Source organism: Odocoileus virginianus, chromosome 8 (assembly GCF_023699985.2).
Source record: "Odocoileus virginianus isolate 20LAN1187 ecotype Illinois chromosome 8, Ovbor_1.2, whole genome shotgun sequence".
Lineage (NCBI taxonomy): Eukaryota > Metazoa > Chordata > Mammalia > Artiodactyla > Cervidae > Odocoileus > Odocoileus virginianus.
Window position 1 is genome coordinate 13,173,682 of NC_069681.1, and position 20,230 is coordinate 13,193,911.

The 20,230-nt window shown below is 41.4% G+C and overlaps 1 long non-coding RNA gene across 1 annotated transcript in view; it reads right to left on the bottom strand.

Moving 5' to 3' along the window:
* Nucleotides 1-5,297: 5,297 nt before the first annotated feature.
* Nucleotides 5,298-20,230, bottom strand: part of LOC139036211 (uncharacterized) — a 119,209-nt gene continuing 104,276 nt past the window's right edge. The window contains exons 2-3 of the long non-coding RNA XR_011488913.1: nt 19,185-19,316; nt 5,298-5,457 (exon numbers count right to left, since the gene is read on the bottom strand). This is a non-coding gene — a long non-coding RNA (uncharacterized lncRNA). The remainder of the gene's footprint in view (nt 5,458-19,184; nt 19,317-20,230) is intronic.

Consider the following 20,230-nt stretch of genomic DNA (forward strand, 5'->3'; position numbering starts at 1 on the left):
TTCCTGCAATGCAGGAGCCTCAGGAGACATGGGTTTGATCCCAGGATCAGGAAGATCCTCTGAGAAAAGAAATGGCAACCCACTCCAGTATTTTTGCCTGGAGAATCCCATGGACAGAAGAGCTTGGTGGGCTAAGTCCATAGGTTTACAAAGATTTGGACATGACTGAAGAGACTTGGTATGCATGCACTATTTTGATTAAATAATTTTTTTTCAGAGAATTCATCCTGCTTGACTTCATTTAAAAGTACTAAGCCTAGGCATAGTTTAGGAGTATCCCAAGTTCTGAAGATGAAAAGAATATACATATAAGAATTGGGCTGGGACTTCTTGCTTGAAATTGATACTAATTAGAAGTCCTAGGAGTAGGGAATTTAATGGCAAGAGGCTCCTATCATGGTGACTTGTAAACTAAGTTTGAGAAGGTTCTGAGAGATATATTGATGTTGCATTGAAAGAAAGGTCAAAGATAGCGCCTAGTATGTTTAACTGTCACCTGTCTATCAACAGATGATACTTCAGTGATACAGCTGAGAGCATGGAAATTTAACATAGTTTCTGTAGTCTCCAAGTTTCTATATCTTTTCAGAGCAGAACATTCTATCCTAACTCAAGAATTATTCCTGAATTTTTTTGTCTGGAAAATAAATTAGCTGCCAAATTTGATCAGAGACTTGAGCCAGAAAAGATTCTCAGTCACGTAAGAGGTTTTCTAACTTAATATTTATTGCCCTTGGGTTCAAACAAATCAGAATTTGGTTAAAAAATCTGCTGAAGGACTCTCCTTCAGTCTTGATGGAAAGACCTGGTGATGAATATCCAAAAGATCAGGAATTACAGGTCATGTGACTTGGACTGGATGACAGGAGTAGAAAGAACTGGCTGGAAGTCGGGGATTTCCACCTTGAGTAAAGGAGAAGCCGTTGCTTGGCTCACTAATCACTGTAAGTAAGGACTACAGGCCTAGAGGGCTCAAGAGAGCCTACTTTCAATAGAAGCTGGAAATCTGCATATGTCTTTGGGTTTTCCTAATTTTTAATTACGGTCAACTAATTAGGAACTAGAAAAAGGTAAAAGGAAAATAACTCTGCTTCCAGTTAGGATCTAGAGACATGTGAAAGCCCTTTGCTTCCATGGGTAACAAAAAGAAAGATCCATAAAAAATTTAAATCATAATTTTTCATGGGGCAATCAAAGAGCAGTGGTTAAAAGGAAGCCCTGATGAACAGAACTAGCTCAATAATTCTCCTTCCAAACTAAATTTTACCGAGAAGTCAACAGTAAAGAAGGAGGATGGTAAGTAGAGAGGAAATAACAGAAAACCTATGTTCCCGTGGTTCCATAGAACCACTGAATTCCAGGACCCTGATTGAGTTGACTATAAAGATGAACCAAAAATACTTACAAACTTTCTTGTAGCTCGAATACTGAAAATCAAAAAGGCAGTGACAAGGAAGATGGCGTTGTGCTCAACATCAATTTTTATCTGAGAAATGAAAATTAAAACCACAATGAGAAGCAATTTTAGAGCCACTTAGAATGACTAAAAGTATGACATCAAATGTTGGCAAGAAGGAGAAACCACTGGAACATTTATACTCGGCTGGTAGGACTATAATTGCTTTGGAGCACTCACTGGCAGTTTCCTATAGTGTTATGTATATCTATTCATGGCAAAGCAATCCTATTCCTATGCATATACCTAAGCAATATAAAAAGTTTATCCACCAAAAGATTGTACAGTAATGCTCTTTACAGCAGCTTTATTCATAGTAGCTGAAATACTCCTAAAAATATAAGCTTGTTGAAAATATAAGTGCCTGGGACTCCAGGCACACACTTTTGGAATCAGGAATGGCAATGAGGAACACTATATGTAGACCAAACACCTGTTGATTGATACCATCAAGGGACCACTGAATTCAGTGACTACATTCTGTAGTGGATGTGTTTACCTTTCTCAAGAAAAGCACCAGGGGTTTTTACACTTAACCAGGCACCAAGGGGTCAAGTGGTGAACTTTGCTACTACTGGTTAATATCTGGGTCATGCAAGTGGCATTTTCTTCTTCACAGTGCTCTCTTTAATAAATGTCAAATATTTCTCTCCTGGCAGTCAACACTGGGGAGTAATCTGCTTTCCAGCTTCCATCCAGGGTTAAAATAAGTTTGAAGTCCTTCTCCACAAAAACAAGTTTAGAAAATATCAATCTTTTCAGCAAATAATTGAGTTTTAAATTGCATGTTAATAATATTCTTCCATTTTCCAAACAGCTGGGCTGGAGGAATTTGGTGGGAATGCAAATCTGAAACCTAGGGGTAGGAGGTGGGGTGGGGAGGCAATTTCACAGGGTCTAGTCAATGAGTTGTCATGCCAACCCACATTTGCAGTGTTTCTGCCTATTCAGTGAGTTGAAACTAGAAAAAAGTATTTTTTCTCCAAACATTTCTCTTGATCACTTTCACGTGATTGCCATCTTTTCATCTTGTGCAGAAAGTCTGAGCCCAAAAAACAGACTTCATTTCTGTGCTATTGATTGAAAGAGAAAAGGTGCACCGAGGGTACCATAGGAACTTTCATCTAATGAGAACTAATCATCTTTTATTTCTGCTGAAGAAATAAAAAAGCAAGTCTGTGCTCAGTTATGTCCAACTCTTAGGGACCCCATGAACTGTAGCCTGGCAGGCTCCTCTGCCCATGGGACTTTCCAGGCAAGAATACTGGAGTGGGTTGCCATTTCCTTCTTCAGGGGATCTTCCTGACCCAGGGATTGAACCCATATCTCCTACATCTCTTTCCTTGGCAGGTGGATTCTTTCCCTTACCACAAGAGAGATAGGTAAGATGGATTTTTCCCTAAGCCTACCTTGTGAGCACACGTGTGCTGGCGTGTGCCTTTATCTGTATGTGTGTGTACACATGTGTGAACCAAGCTGAGGCTAGCGCCCTCCAGATTACAATGGGAGGCCTGGAGCATTCCCTATGGACTCAGGCACGTGAGTGTGTAAGGACACAGGGCAATGGTTGGCAGAAAGATGTCTTTCCTTTTCTCTGATAGTAGCCTGGCCAGTGTGCCGAGGCCCTGGGGGGAGCACGGCTACAGATACTGAAGTCTAACCTGGTGAATCCTCTTAGGCTGACAGATAGGAGTGAATCTTAAAAGTCCATCAGCTCTGCCAACTCACTTTCAAATGCACGGCACGCCAGGCTGACTGAACAAATAACTCAGCATCAGCCAGTGGGAAAGTCTGCTGGAGGAAATGAAGGAAGACGCAAGGGGTGAGAGAGCACAGGTCTAAATGGGAAAAAACTGATGATTTGTTAGGTCTGACTTCTGTCAACAATCAAGGCCATTCGCCTTGGTGTCATCTTAATTATCTTCTATGCAAAAAAAAAAAAAAAAAAAAAAAGGCAATAAGTGGTAATGATTAATTTGTACTGTAAATTGATTATTATTGCTTCTTTCTAGGAATTCTGACTCACAAAGCATATTATATAACCATCTGTTTTTCCCTAAAGATAAATTCTAATCTAATCTGAAGATAGATTCAGTCATTTCTGTCTCCTCAGAAAAGGTACTAACATCAGTACTGAGCATCTGTGTGTGTGTTGGCAGGGGGGTGGTATTTGGTGGTTTTTCTTTTGCCCACAGGTAAGTTTTGTGTCCTCTAAGGGAACTCATGGCTTCCCTGGTTCCTCAGATGGTAAGAATCTGCCCGCAATGTGGGAGACCTGGATTCGATCCCAGGGTTGGGAAGATCCCCGGGAGAAGGGAGTGGCAACCCACTCAAGTATTCTTGCTTGGAGAATTCCATGGACAGAGGAACCTGGTGGGCTACAGTCCACAGGATCACAAAGCGTTGGACACGACTGAGCGACTAACACTTTCACTTAAAATTTCTCTTGCTTTCTGGTCTCCAAACTCTAATGACCAGTTGCATGTAGGACTACACGCTCTGCAGAAACCAGGGATCAAAGCTGTCTTACTCCGGGGTCTTAGAAGGAAAGAGAACCTTCCTCAAGGTGATGATGAGGAATTTACGCAAGTCAATACTTCAGAGGGGATGTGGGTTCTTACTTGGCTTGGCATCATTCTTAGAAGTGATATCACTTATCTACTCAGTTTTGACTTCTTTTCTAAGGAAATAGACACAGCGGTGCATCCCACCTCTTTTTGGGAAGCAAGAACAAATGAACATGATCATCTGTTTTTCTACCTTCTGATTTCTCCTTTTTGCTTATTACATACTCTCTAATAAAGGCCCAGTGGGAATATTTTATCTATTTATTTAGCACTTATTTAGTGTTTGTTTATTTAACACTCATCTATTGATTCAACAACTTCTGCTAGTATCTGGGTAGGAATTATATCTGCCCAGGTGTAGCTGGAAGCAGTGGGCTGGGTGAGGTGGTGTTCTGCTCAGACACTGTCATCTGGAGTAAGTTGTGTTTGAAATCAGGAGAGGAAAGCACCTGTTTGGAACATAATATAATAAATGACTTATAAGTAGCTTATTTAATCTCCCCTCCCACGCAGTCCCTTCATCCTTTGGTCTTGGCCCCTGAGGATGCTAAGCTCTCCTGTTTTCTACACAAACTTAACCCAAAGAACTCTCAGACCAGAGCAGTCAGCAGAGGAGCTGCATGGTCTCCACATATATGGCCAGCCTCCCAGCCCTCCCAGAGACCCATGCCTTCTCTCCCCACTCCCAGGAAAACCGAGCATCCTGACCTGTGCAGAGAAAGGACTGAACTGTTTGTTGAGTCAGTGAGAAAGTGGATAAAAAGGCGAGTTCACTTTTTTGCGGCACCTCCGCTCTCCGGTTTTTAGTCTGAGTGAAGATGTTCCAAGAGAACATTCTCTGACAGAGATGAAAGCCAGCAGGCATTTGTTTTATGTCCTGGAGAACAAGCAAGGAGATCTGAAGCAAAGCCTTCCCGCGGAGCCCTGAGCTCCTAGGGCTGCTGATAATGATGTGGTTTTGAAGTACGGGCAGTGGATCAGAACTCTGAGAAAGGAGGTTCCTTGGGACCCTGGGCTATCTGCTCTGCTAGCCTGGACATCCTTAACAAGAGCACTGGCGGGGAAGAAGGCAGCTGTCAAAGGAGAAAAAGTTCTCAGTTCCACTCAGGATTTGGCCATGTTGTTTAAGAGACATCGTTAAAGAGCAAATGATAAAAACGCTTATCACTGTACATTGAGCAGAGAATTCTGTGGGTTCAGTCTGAGAAGTGGATCTCTGCTCTGGCTGTAGGGCCAACAGTCATGCCAAGAAATACGAAATCAAATTGGGTAATAACACGCAGGATTCTTCTAATAGCTAACCTTCAGATGCTATCAGGAGGCTCTTTCCTGACCAGCTAAGTCATTGGAGGTATGGGCCTTCAAGAATTGTCTCCTCAGTAGCTCCTTGCTTACTTACAATCTTCCAAGGACACTCAGTTGCTTCTGTGGTCCCTGCAAAAAAGCAGATAAACCATGACACTTAGCAGCTCATCATTCTTTAGAGATTAGCAATGCAGAAATAATATCTATCGTTTTTATCATTCGAGTCTGAAGAAGTGTCTGAGAATCTATAACCCGCTACACTAAATGTAACACAACACAAGAGCAACTAGTCTTTCAAGGAGATATCTGCTTATCAGCTCTCTGGAGAGGCCGTGGGAAAGCCTGTTTTGGATTTTTCTCTTTTCCAGCTGAACAAAGTGTTGCATGCCCAAGACAGCTCCCCTCCTTTGGGCTCATGTGTCTCTGAAAATTCTTCCTTGCTCTTAGCTTACCCTCTTCTCTCTGAGCCAGTCTTTTCATGCTTTTAAATGCTAACATTTAAAACACATCCTCAAGCCTTTGGCCTCCTAGAAGACTTTTCAGAAAACTCCTTTCTAAATTCTTCACTTTGCTTGGCTCAGCTAGAGCTGGTTTGAAGTCATAAGAAATCATATCTGTGATTTCTGTTTATCATTTGCATGCTGTCCTGTGTTTGCATTTAAGTTAGACTTTGTATCTGTCCCAGGTGGGCAAGGAAGGTCTTTGACTTTGCCATAATCCGGAGAAGCACGTCACGCACGTGACAGGTAATGTTAATGGGGCCTAACTGATCAGTGAAAAGGGTGGACAGACTGAACTTGGCAGAGAGGAAATGAGACACGAAGGCCTGAGCGGGGCTGAAGAAAAGGCAGAGTTATCCCAGTGGACTGTGCTCCACTGACTGGTTCCTGTTCAAATATAACAGAGAACAGCAGGGACTCGATGCATCAGCATTTACCATCTGATGGATATTTGGTTGTTTCCTGCTTGGGGCTCTCAGTCCAGTTCCTGGAAGACATACGCCCTGCAGACTGCAAGTTCCAATTAGAGGAGAATTACATCTTTTAAAAAAAAATACAGTTTCCAGAAATATAACATAACTAAATAAAATCCAGTACTGAAGGCAGGAACAAACACCCATCTCCTAATGCTTAGCTGAAATAGCTTTTCCTCCACTACGTGGGACATGTATTGTTCAGTTCCTTCATTGAAGACAGATTGGAAAAATGAGAAGCAGTTGAGTTGGGGAAATTAATTATTGTATCATTGTGTCAAATGCTGTAATGCTTTGAATGTAGGATGAGACGGACTTCATCTGGGGACTAATTGTTGAGAGGCAGCATAGGCTAAAGGAAGAAAACAAAAGCAAGATGTTCTTGAGTCAGTCATTTAATCATCCTCCTAGACAAAAGATAACCTTGTGTTATAAGTATTCAGGTTATAGAGTGAAAGATGCCTTTTACATTCTCTTGTACACCAAGGGCATAATCTGACCCAGTTGTAACCCAACCTGTGAATCAAAAAGGTGCTTTATAACAGGATTTAATTGTTCTTGTCTGGAATTTTTCCCCTCATTGCAGTTGTGGGATTTAATTAATTTTTACCCAGAGGTCAGTCACTTCAAGGCAGATGCCATAAAAGGACAAAAAATTGTCTTAATGTGGGTTAGGATTAGATGCAGGCTGTTTCATTTTATTACTATTATCAATTGTTTAAAGAGCTTTGCTGAATGATCTCATTGTACACGTGCCTTGAGGCTTTCTAGAGCAATTTGGAAAATACATTATAGAATAAACCACAAGATTATTAAAATGCCTTTAAACAGCATGAGTCCAGTTTCCAAAGGAGGTTATAATACCCATATTTACTCATATTTCATCTTAAGTAATTATTCACACCCCATATTTCAAGAATAAAATTTGTAAGAATGAGTCCCCACTTAATTATCTCATCCCCTCTTTCTTCTTTTATTTCTGTTCTTTTTATTCTAAGAAGCAACTTTCTGGCTTCTAGAGAGAGCTCACAGGGGAATTTAATAACAAGAGGCTGAGTGGTCTAGATGAAAACATCAGAATCCCTCCTTCATGCACTTTCCTTTCTATACATCTAATTTTTTTCCCATCAAGGAACGCCTTTTGAAAAAAAACAGAGTGGGTTTGTTCTCACCACGGTTTGCAAAGGATTAAACACAAAGTTTCTTCTTGCCGCTCTTTTATTGCCTGTTTCTTACCTGTTTCTGCCCCCATGTTCCCTGAAATGTTAAAGACTGGGCTGGAACCTCTGCTAACTGCCACTGAGAAAGATTAGAAAGAAGGTGGAGTAAAGAACAGCTTCTCCAGGGACATCTGCTGGTGGTTCCAACCCACTGTGATTCCAGGGGGCTACAGGAACAGACTGGATGCAATTTGCCTGAAGAGGTTGCCTATCGGTAACCTGTTTCAGACCAAACATACCAACATATTAAATATGAAACCTGAAAGAAAGGGATATTCTAAATAAAGACCTTTTCATCACTTTGTAAATATATTTTCTTCTCCTTTTCTAATTCCTCTTGCTTGCCTTTCTTCCATATTAATTATCATAGATACATTTCAAATCAAGATCTCTGTCACAACCCCTCTTTTATTTCTAGATAAAATGTTTGATATAGAAGGATGATTTTTCATGAAAACATGAAATAACTTGCCTGTCTCCATTGCTAAGAGAGACAGAGTGTTGGATTCTGTCTTCAAGAGTTCAACTTTCAGTGATGATATTAACTACTGCACATAACCACACAGTACCTCTGTTTATTTCATTGTAAACTGCGTGCGTGTGTTAGTTGCTCACTCGTGTCCGACTCTTGGCGATCCCAAGGACTATAGCCTGCGAGGCTAATCTGTTCATGGAATTTTCCAGGCAAGAATACTGGAGTTTGGGTTGCCATTTCCTTCTCTAGGAGATCTTCCCAATCCAGGGATCAAACATGGGTCTCCTGCAATGAATGTAGATTCTTTACCATCTGAGCCTCCAGGGAAGTTGTAAAATAGGCATGATATGATATTTAATATCTCCATTTCACAGAGCTTGGGTGAAGCTGGAGTGAGATAAATACTGAATAAAACTTAAAATGGAAAATACATACCACAGAAATATGAAGTACAGTGCATGGTAAAGAGCAGTGTCATAACTTGATCTTGTCTTTTGTTCCTTATTTCCTTTTTTGTTTGTTTCTTGCATTATGCCAAGCAAATAATAACAGCCAATATTTATGTTTCAAGCACTGTGCTAAGTGGTTTGTATATATTATTTATTTATATAATTATTGGTTACCATTACCATCTCTTTTTTACAGATGAGGAAACAAAGGCACAGAGAAGTAAAATAAGTTGCCTCAGGTCACACAGCTGGTAATGTAGTGGGTTGAATTTTGCCCCTGCAAAAAAATATATCCAAGTCCTACCCTCTGTACTTGGGCAAGTGACTATTTGAAAAAGCATCTTCATAGATATAATTAAGTGGAAGATCTTGAGATAAGGTTATCCTGGATTATGTTGGGCCCTACATGTGATGTGAGCATCCTTATACAAAAGACAGATGGACACACAGACACAGAGGGAAAATGACCATGTGAAGATGGAAGCATGGACTGGAGAAATGCTGCCATAAGCCTGGCATATCTGGGTCCACTAGAAATGAGCGAGAGACAAGGAAAGAGTCATCTCTAAAGCCTTCAGTGGAGCGAGGCCCCGCTGCCTGCTTGATGTAGGAACTTAAAGTGACCAGAATGGTGGGAAAGGGCCTTTCTGCTGTCTTAAACCACCCAGTTTGTGGTAATATGTAACAGCAGCTGCAGGAGACCACCAGAGGGCCCAGCCCAGAACTCAGAGAGAGCATGTATGACTCCAGAATGGAAACACTTGGTCATTTTCTCTTAATTTCCTTTTTTATTTGAAATACAAGTAAACTTGGGAGAAAAGCAAGATTTCCAACTCAGTGTGATATGATTGTTTCCGTGAAATGAAAGGGTTAATAAATTGTGGGCCTGTGCTCTTACACAAACTAAGACATCAAAATCATTTCTATGTGAGGATGGGGTTGTTGAATGCTAAGCTTTTCAAAATATTTGGTCCAGAAGTTCAGTTCAGTTCCGTTCAGTCACTCAGTCATGTCTGACTCTTTGAGACCCAATGGACTGCAGCACGCCAGGCCTCCCTGTCCATCACCAGCTCCCGGGGGCCACACAAACCCATGTCCATTGAGTCGGTGATGCCATCCAACCATCTCATCCTCTGTCATCCCCTTCTCCTCCTGCCTTCAACCTTTCCCAGCATCAGGGTCTTTTCCAGTGAGTCAGTTCTCCACATGAGGTGGCCAAAGTATTGGAGTTTCAGCTTCAACATCAGTCCTTCCAATGAATGCCCAGGACTGATCTCCTTTAGGATGGACTGGTTGGATCTCTTTGCAGGGACTCTCAAGAGTCTTCTCCAACATCACAGTTCAAAAACATCAGTTCTTTGGGGCTCAGCTTTCTTTATAGTCCAACTCTCACATCCATACATGACCACTGGAAAAACCATAGCCTTGACTAGATGGATCTTTGCTGGCAAAGTAATGTCTCTGCTTTTTAACATGCTGTCTAGGTTGGTCATAACTTTTCTTCCAAGGGGTAAGCATCTTTTTATTTCATGACTGCAGTCACCATCTGCAGTGATTTTGGAGTCCAAGAAAATAAAGTCAGCCACTGTTTCCACTGTTTCCCCATCTATTTGCCATGAAGTGATGGGACCAGATGCATGATCTTAGTTTTCTGAATGTTGAGCTTTAAGCCAACTTTTTCACTCTCCTCTTTCACTTTCATCAAGAGGCTTTTTAGTTCCTTTTCACTTTCTGCCATAAGGGTGGTGTCATCTGCATATCTGAGGTTATTGATATTTCTCCCGGCAATCTTGATTCCAGCTTGTGCTTCTTCCAGCCCAATGTTTCTCATGGTGTACTCTGCATATAAGTTAAATAAGCAGGGTGACAATATACAGCCTTGACGTACTCCTTTTCCTATTTGGAACCAGTCTGTTCCATGTCCAGTTCCAAGTGTTGATTCCTGACCTGCACACAGATGTCTCGAGAGGCAGGTCAGGTGGTCTGGTATTCCCATCTCTTTCAGAATTTTCCACAGTTTATTGTGATCCACATAGTCAAATGCTTTGGCATAGTCAATAAAACAGAAATAGATGTTTTTCTAGAACTCTCTTGCTTTTTCAATGATCCAGTAGAGGTTGGCAATTTGATCTCTAGTTCCTCTGCCTTTTCTAAAACCAGCTTGAACATCTGGAACTTCACAGTTCACCTACTGTTGAAGCCTTGCTTGGAGAATTTTGAGCATTACTTTGCCAGTATATGAGATGAGTGCAATTGTGCGGTAGTTTGAGCATTCTTTGACATTGTATTTCTTAGGGATTGGAATGAAAATTGACCTTTTCCAGTCCTGTGGCCACTGCTGAGTTTTCCAAATTTGCTGACATATTGAGTGCAGCACTTTCACAGCATTATGTTTCAGGATTTGAAATAGCTCAACTGCAATTCCATCACCTCCACTAGCTTTGTTCGCAGTGATGCTTTCTAAGGCCCACTTGACTTCACATTCCAGGATGTCTGGCTCTAGGTGAGCGATCACACCATCATGATTATCTGGGCCGTGAAGATCTTTTTAGTATAGATCTTCTGTGTATTCTTGCCACCTCTGTTAATATCTTCTACTTCTGTTAGGTTCATACCATTTCTGTCCTTTATTGAGCCTATCTTTGCATGAAATGTTCCCTTGGTATCTCTAATTTTCTTGAAGAGATCTCTAGTCTTTCCCACTCTATTGTCTTCCTCTTTTTGTTTGCATTGATCACTGAGGAAGGCTTTCTTATCTCTCCTTGCTATTCTTTGGAGAAGTAACCTACAATAATTTAGTTTTTTAAAAAATTAAAAATCCTTTTCAGAAAGAGAAAATAGTACATTAACCCTCAGCATACATAGGCAAACTTACTAACAAGTAAACCCTATAAGGCTCAGAGAGTCAGTGGTAAAGAATCCACCCGGCAATGCAGGATGCATGGGTTTGACTCTGGGTTGTGAAGAGCCTTTGGAGAAGGAAATGGCAACCCACTCCCGTATTCTTGCCTGGGAAATCCCATGGGCAGAGGAGCCTGCTGAGCTACACATCCATGACATCACAAGAGTCGGACACGGCTGAGCAACTAAACAGAAACACCAACAAACCCAGTAAGAGCAGAACACAAGACCATTTTACTTGATGAGCTAAGATCTGTGCTATTATTATCATCAGTAACAATGACAATGTCAACTTGGGATCAATACATCTTGTCTTGTGTACTTAGAGAAAAAAAAAAAAACAATTCCTAAGAGACATTGGTTTTCTTGGGCCAGATTAAAACTTCTCTGAACAATCTAGCATTTCTTAACATGGTTAATATATTTTACTCATGAATAAATTTTTGTTCTAAAAAATTCTCTCCATTTCCAATGATTTATAATACACGATTAGAAAGCTTTTATAAATATAATTCTTTGGAGGTTGAGTAAAACTTTGGGTCGAGGCTGCTTCCTCTCTTCCTTGCCTCTGGGACATCAGGTCTGCATGATGGCAATTCAGCTAGATGGCTCAGGAATCGCTCCTTCACCTTCCTCTGAGAGACACAGAGGAGCAGTGAGTTTCAGGGAAAGAGGAAGTGAGCACCACAGCCAGGATCCCAGTCTACCTCTGAAAGCATGTGGAGCAGCTACTAAGCTGTGTCTTTTCATGCTCAATAAAATTTAAGTCTGCTTGAGCTAATTCCCTAACTTCATCTCTGAGGTCTCACCAAAATCAGACTCAACATTTGAGATGGTTTTTGCCATCCTCCCCTTGGTTTTCCATCTAGTCCATCAGATTCAAACGTCCTTACTGTAGCCCTCTTGTCCCCTCAGTTCAACCTCAACCTGGGGCTTCTCTCAGTTGCTCATGCTGTTGAGGTCAGCACCGTTCTCTCTGGAATCAAGGCTCACAACTTTGCCATCATCTTTGATCCTGATCCCCCATTATTTGGGCTTCTGATCATTTATCAAGGGCTGGTAATCATACTCCATAATGCCTCTCCTACATAAGTTGTCTTCTCCATTCCCACTGTTCTTAACTGCCAAGGTCAAGTTCTGACCCTGCCTCCTGCCTTGACTAGTGAACCACCCTATAACTGGTCCTAATGCTTAGACTCTTTCCCATGTAATACGTCACACACCTGCAGTCAAGATCTACCTGTGCTCTACAATATTCCACTTCTCTCTCCAGTCTACAAGATACATTTCAACTTCCTTGAGCTGATTATTGATGTCACCTGACCGCCTGGTCTCAGAATACATTTTCAGACTTGCTCCCTACTCCTGCCTTCGTTCATGCAACCAGGCTTCAAGTACTTCCTCTTTTTGCAATAGCATTTCCTTCTCACTTCCTGCCTTCTATTATTGCATTTCCGCAGCTTGCAAATCCAGTTCTCCCCACTCTGCAAGCCTGAATTTTAGCCCACACAAATTCCCCTCAGATTCTACTTCTTCCAGGAACCCAACACTCCCATCTGAAATAGAGGTAAAGTATTATGTACATGCAGACTGCCAAGTTGTTTCAGTCATGTCTGACTCTCTCTGATACATGAACCATAGCTTGCCAGGCTCCTCTGTCCATGGGATTCTCCAGGCAAGACTACTGTAGTGGGTTGCCACGCCCTCCTCCAGGGGATCTTCCTGATCCAGGGATTGAACTCACATCTCCTACATTGCAGGTGGATTCTTTACCACTGAGCCACTGAGGAAGTCCATTAACTATTATACTAGGTACCAAAAACACGGAGAAAAACAGGACTGCTTTTTCAGCATTTTACAACAGTGAGGAGGTAAATAAGTAAACGGACAACCAAACCTGGGGTGATATAAAATTAGATACATAGGGTACTGTGTAAGGATATCTGGTCTTTATTTGGAGGAGAACAAGATCAGGGTTCCAGAAAGGGCAGGTATTGCAGGTCTATGCGGTGAGTGCGCACAAATTTGAAGACTACTGAAGGAGTTCTGTCTTGGTTGCTAAGATGCTGCTCTGATACCCTGGCTGCCTGGGCCCAATTCTGTGATCTCCCCAGGATTCAGCTGGGCAGGAGGTCTGTAGTACCTCTGCCAACACACAAGCCCACATCTCTTCTGGTTGCTCAGACCTTGACGCCCATTAAGTATTTTCAGTATCCCTGGTGTTTGGGATTGACAGAGATGGGGAGAGAAATAACCTAGCCCACTTGACCAGGGCATGGTCCAGCTCTCCCTGATTTGGTACCCTCCCAGGGTTAACACTGTTATCGGAGGTCAGTGGTCTGTGATCACCAACACCCGTGTTGTGCCTGCTTCCCTTAGAATGTTTCTCATCCTCATAATTTCCCATTATTCTGCTACTTTCAACATTTATGCATTTCTCTTTTCTTATGCCTTTAGGACCCTGTTCTAGGCTTCAAACTCTTGGATGTATGATCAATAAAGCTAGTGAAGTAATTGAATCTTACAGATGTAAACCGTGACTTTATGTCTTCGGCAGGGAGGCACTCACCCATAGGTGCCCCTTTCCCCCTAGAAAGGAGAGCCTCCGTCTGATGACACGTCCTGCCCCAGTCATTGCCGTTTCTCCTCTGGTCCTGTCTGCCAATGATGGACTCCTGACATCCGAGTAAAATCAGAGACCTTGCTGGAATCGCTGAAAGAGTTACTGTTTGACTTGACAGTCTCACTATTGTCCGTTGAAATTTTACCAGTAAGTTCAAGTGACAGCGGGGGGACATAGCAAAGAAAAGGTTTTCATTATCAGAGGCCTTAGTGAGATGTGCTCATGGTCAAGGTTCAGAGGGGCTGGAAACTCAAAGAGGCTGAGTCTTGGGGAGGTCAAACATCAACTGACTCTCAGCACATTGTCGACGCTTTGGGTTTGCCAAGTTTCTAGTACAAAATGGTGCTGTTTTTCTCTAGAGCAATTTATGTGCTCAGTATTAGAGCCAAGGCAGGCTCACAGTTTGTTTTCATGCCTTTTTGGGAGCTTAACCTGTGTGATCTACAGAGGTCTGGATTACCAGTCCTTTCACTCACAAGGTGTCTCACAGGTTGGATCGGTTCTTGGCCCCTCGGCGGACGTGTGGGCTCTAGCAAGCAGCTGTGACGGTCATTATTTCCCATCTGTTTGTCCCCCTCCACTCCTAACTTTAAATTGAAAATGCACTGCTGTTGCTGCTGACCTGTAGGCTACCGGCACCCTATCTTTTTCCAGAGTATTTTCTGCTAGGCAAAAGCAAACACAACAAAAAAAGTCAAAAGCACAACAAAACTTGGAACATCAAAACTCAAGGCAGTTTGGGATAAAATGATGGATCTGTGTAAATCGGCCCTGAGCTCTTAAGGGTGTTGCCAATTGAGATCCTATCCTGATTTTATCTTATTTTTGAAACTCTTGTACTCCAATCTCTGTGCATCTTGTTCTGTTCCTTCCTTGAGGTTAGAGCGTAAGCTCCCAGCTCTGATTAGTAGCTCTTCCACAACTATTTTGTCTACATTATCTGTCTGTCTCTCTACCTATCATTGATCTTCTCTATTTTTATCATTTGCTTATCTTCAGAATTATCTCATAATTCTCTTATTCAGCATTATGCTTTACTCTATTTACACATACATAGTATTTTTTACAAATAAATCACTAGTACTTTTTATGATAGTAGGATCATCTCTTCCCTTTCATTTGCACTTGCAGCTAAAGTAGCACCCACTATATTAAATATTTCTAGTAGAATAGCTGCTTTCACATCATTTTATCAAAATTATTCTCCTTGAGTGAGGTAAGTGTGGTAGATTTTTGTAGATCACCTATTTGTTGTTGTATTTCTTTAGAAACAACTTCTTTCCTTGACCTTTTGATATCAAAACTCTTGATTTAATAATTTCACCTACCCTAACATATTCAAAACACTTTCATATGGCATTTTTCCCCTGAATTAAAATTTTTACTGAATAGAATAGAATTAACATATAACTTTATATTAGTTTTAAGTGTACAACAAAGTGATCCAATATTTGTATATACTGCAAAATGATCATCACGGTAAGTCTAGTTAATATCTATCACCAGACATACGTACACATTTTTTTGTCTTGTGATGGGAACTTTTAAGACATACTCTCTCAGTGACCTTCAAATACACAAAGCGGTACTATTAACTATAGTCACCATGCTGTAGATTACATTCCCATGACTTACTTATTTTGTAACTGGAAGTTTTGTACGCTTGATCCCTTTCACCTATTTTGTTCATAATCTGTATTTTAAAAATTTCAAACAGCTGGGTCTGAACTGACCTCTTCATTGCTGCACAGATGTCTCTCTGCTTACCTCATCCCATGTGTCTCAGCCTGGCTGATAATGTTTCCATCTGACCTGAGCCAAACTAGATACTTCACTGTTGTTCTTTTTTTTTCTTTAACCCACCATATTCCATTTGTGTTCAGTGGTTGCAGATTTTGCAATATAGTTCCCCCATTTTCAAAGTCCACTGGTCCTTTTTCCAAGTCCACTGAGCCTGGCTTGGTCCAGGTCCTCATCACGGTTCCGCTGATGGAATCATCTGCTATTGGCTCCACTGGAACCAGTCGGTCTAGTCACCATATTCCACTCCTTTCCCCACTCTGCTCTGCTTCTGTTCATTTATCATTGTTTTGTCCCTTACTTCCTGCTTTTTATTTTCTGCCCTCAAAGCATTTCTCAGCTGGGAACATCCCAGTTGAAAATTGCTTTAATTCCTTTTGGGGATGTGGTAAAGTATGAAAGCAAAATAAAGAAAACAGCACAAGCAACCCAAGAACAAGAGCCCACTGGTTCTTCAGAATCAGGTTCCCAGAGCCATCATGACCCCCCACGGCAGGGCAGGCAGTGTCTTCCTGGTACCCCCACAGAACTGCTCAGACACTGGCTGCTTCTCTCTCAGGACTGGAAGTTGTTTGACTGTGGAGGATGGGGACCATGTCTCACCCACCCTTCATTCCACCTTTTCCAATTACTGTTTAACGCGTTCACACCAGGTAGGTCCTGCTGCGCCCAGGGTGGTCTCCGTTTGACGCTGCAGCCCTCCCTGCTCTCCTGAGGCTCCTCTGACACTCAGCGCCTGCAAGAGGGGAGGATTTCTCCTCTGTGGGCCCACTCGGACTCACTGGCTTCAAACCATGCACTTTCTGTGGCCATCTTCTTTCTTTACTGAAAATTATTCTGATTCCTGACTAAAACACCTATATCTTCTCCAGAATCTAGACTGTGCCTGATATGAGTATAGGTTCTTGCTCTCTGTCTTGTATTGTGATTTGTAAACTTTCTGGCTAAGCTAGCCAAAAATGCAGATTTCTGTGGCTTGTTCCCCCAACATTGTCATTAATACCCCAGCAGACTGTAATATATGTTCTCCCATTCATGTCTGGGATCAAGAAAGGGTCTCCTTTCCTTCACCAGAGAACCCACCTCATTAGCCTTGCTCTGATTGGGGCACTGCTCACCCCAACTCAATCCGGTGGCCAGAATGACTACCCATAACTACCCACACTGTTGACTTATTTGCATGACTCAAAGCCAAGAACTTAACATCTTTAATCAAATTGACAGAATTTAGTTTGCTTTTGTGATCCATAAGTCCCAGTTTCCCCAGGTGTGCAGGTAAAAATGCTTTACAGACTAGAGTGGGAAGTGACTGAACCCAAATGAGTTGAAAAAGGAACGAGGTTTTTAGAAGAAAACCACGGGTGCTGGTTGTTATTCACTATGCTTTCTTATTCATCTTTATGTTTAGCCACTAGCAGATGCTTGGTATAATACATGGTTAAGGCTCATTATGTGTTTGTCAAGTGAATGATAAATAAGTGGATATATCTTTACTGTGAGTAATTGAGATGTGTTGTAGTACATTTCATTCGGTCCTCTAGAGTTTCATCTACTTTAAATTCCATAAGGTTTTGTGTTGATGTATTTCTGTTCCAGGCTGAACATCTTTGTGGTTACATAATCATAACCCTCTCCATGTAACCTAATGTTCTAGACATATCAAAACACTGAAATTGTTCATCACAGAGGGACACAAAACTGAAGGCAAAAACGTCAAAGTTCACAGCAAGACTCCTGTGTTAGGAACAGCATTATCACTTGAGTTGGCCAACAGTGCTCTATTTTTGTTATCAATGTTACTGCTTTCAATTTTAAATATGCAGAATACTGATTTAATACAGCTTGCTACAAAACACTAATATCAAATACATGTTTGCTGCAAAATACCACATCTTGAATCTGCTTTCTTAGATTTCAAACTTGACATTTAATTAGGGAGAAATTTGTTTTAAGCCTGTGGCAAATTGATGGTATCCGTTATACACTGCTGCTTAACAATCCACTGTAAAATTCACTCACTTAAAACAGCAATAATTTATTTTTATCATAAATCTTCAATTTGTCAGGGCTCAGCAGGGATAACTCATTTGCTCAATTAGAGGTCAGCTGGGATAAGCTTGACAGGATTCATGCGTTGCTTGGGCTTCCTGATAGCATGGTGGTTCTCAAATACAAGCATCCTGAGAGAGAAAAAGTGAAAACCCAGTGCCTTTAAGGCCAGTGTATGAAAACCAGCATAGTGCTTTTACCTCTGAATTTTATTGGTCAAGCAGTCATAAAGCCCAGATTTATGGAGAGGAAATATTTATGGCAATGTTTGTAAATGCCACAGCGATCTCAGTCTTGGCTCTTGCCCATATAAATGAAGTTTTACTGAAACACTGAATTGTTACCACATCAATATTTTAAGACTCTCAGAACTAATTCAACTTCCTAGAATATTAGACATCTCCCTTTGATTCAAGAAATCTGACTCTAATTCTTCAATGAAACAGTCTTGTGTGTGCCTGGGTGTGTGTTAAGTCACTTTAGTCGTGTCTGACTCTTTGCAACCCTGTGGACTGTAGCCCGCCAGGCTCCTTTGTCTGTGGGATTCTCCAGGCAAGGATTCTGGAGTGGGTTGCCATGCTCTCCAGTGGGTTTTCCTGACCCAGGGATTGAACCTGTGTCTCCTTTGACTCCGACATTGCAGGCGGATTCTTTACCACTGAGCCACTGGGAAAACCCCAAAACAATCCTAACATGCACAAATTCCCCCAGGAATCTGCGCTAACTAACCCTCATGCGTCAAGGTGGCCCTGGTCACTGCACTCAGTTGGAATTTTGCTCTGGGCCATAGTACCCTACCCTGCAGCTAAAGAAGTGGGAGGTGAGCTTGCTGAAAGACTTGTCAGCCAAGGGATGCCTACTCTTCTTGTGTGAGAAATAGACCCTAACTTGGAACACTTCAATTCTCGCCAGAAAATGGTCCAAGACAATTCAAATGTGAATGCTTTACAGTACCTCTCTGCTTGAGTTATTTGGGGGCGTGACTGGTTAAACATAAAGTGAACACGTAAACAGCTTCCTGAGAAAACAGTGACGCTATTCAGTGCATCTCCAGGAAACACAGCTCTCTTGGAAATGTTGAATCTCCTCGTGAGAAAAGACTTCAGAGATCACACCATCTATGCTTCCCCTGCCAGGGAATGATGCCAAGTGGGGAGTACCTGGTGGGGTGGACATGGGAGTGGGAAAGAACAGGATACATTTCTTTGTAATAATCAGAAAAGTTTCACGTGACTCTCTGGTATGTGCATATTCATCTACCACGCAAAGCTGTACAATGGATGTGGGAAATCCTCTTTGGCGACCCAGCATATATAGGATATATATAGGATATAACATATATAGGATATAACAGAAAGAAACGTACCTTTTAATTTCACTCTGCTTGCTGTTTCTCTGTTGCTAAGATGACTGCTGAGGGCTTCCTCATGACCGGAAGCAGTGCTAGTCAATGTGTTTGGTTGGTACATGGCGTCTGGTCCCCGGAAGTACCATGGTCCTAGTGGGAGGCAGAAAGGAGAACAGAGAACAGTGTGGATATTGCCACCGGCCTTTGTCCACTCCAAGATTTACATGACTTGAAAGGGGTAAAATCCTAGAGACTCTCCTTTTCCTAAAAGGAACTTTTTATTTGTCAAAAATGTACATGTTTGCTGGATTTTGAGCAGGAAAAGTTCTCTAATGTGTTCTCTAAGTGCAGGGATGCACTCTCCGTATTTGCAAAACGCCATTCCCCCAAATTTGGCCAAGATCAGGTAATGCAGATTTTTATTTCCTACCTACCCTTTTCTCATGTTTGACTATCCCCTGGGAGCTTCTACTCTTTAAGCCCAAATTTATGCCAACATTAGTAGAAAAAAACCTGTTTTTTCTAAATCACAAACTTCCTTGTGTGATGGTGGAAGAATGTCAGGCAGAACACAATTTTGTTATATTTCCCTTTCAAGGAACACCCACAGTCAATTTGTCAATGGAACTGGAAATAAATCTAGGTTGAGATGATTTTTAATTGGCTTTTAATTAATACTTCTGAAAAACCTATAATTATGAGCAACTGGTTCTTGGAGTCATACCAAGTTTATTCAAAAATAGGAAGCAAATATTCGTATTACCTTTGAAATATATTGTCCCTCTATCTTCAAACTTGAATATGCTTTGAATTTACTTCCAAAGAATTCCCATATAAAGAAATCTATTGTGTCCCTTTTTAACCTTATATATTTCATGTGCTATTTTAATCTGCTGTTACTCTTTTAAATATCAGATTTCAAAATGCAGCACATAAAGATGAATTATGCAGTTCATTATACTTTTTTCCCTCAAGTTAAGAATATAATCTGCCTACAACACCTGCTCTCTTGGTGGTTGGGTTTTCTTTTTCTCTGTGTTCAGTGTTGACCCATAAAGTCCAGA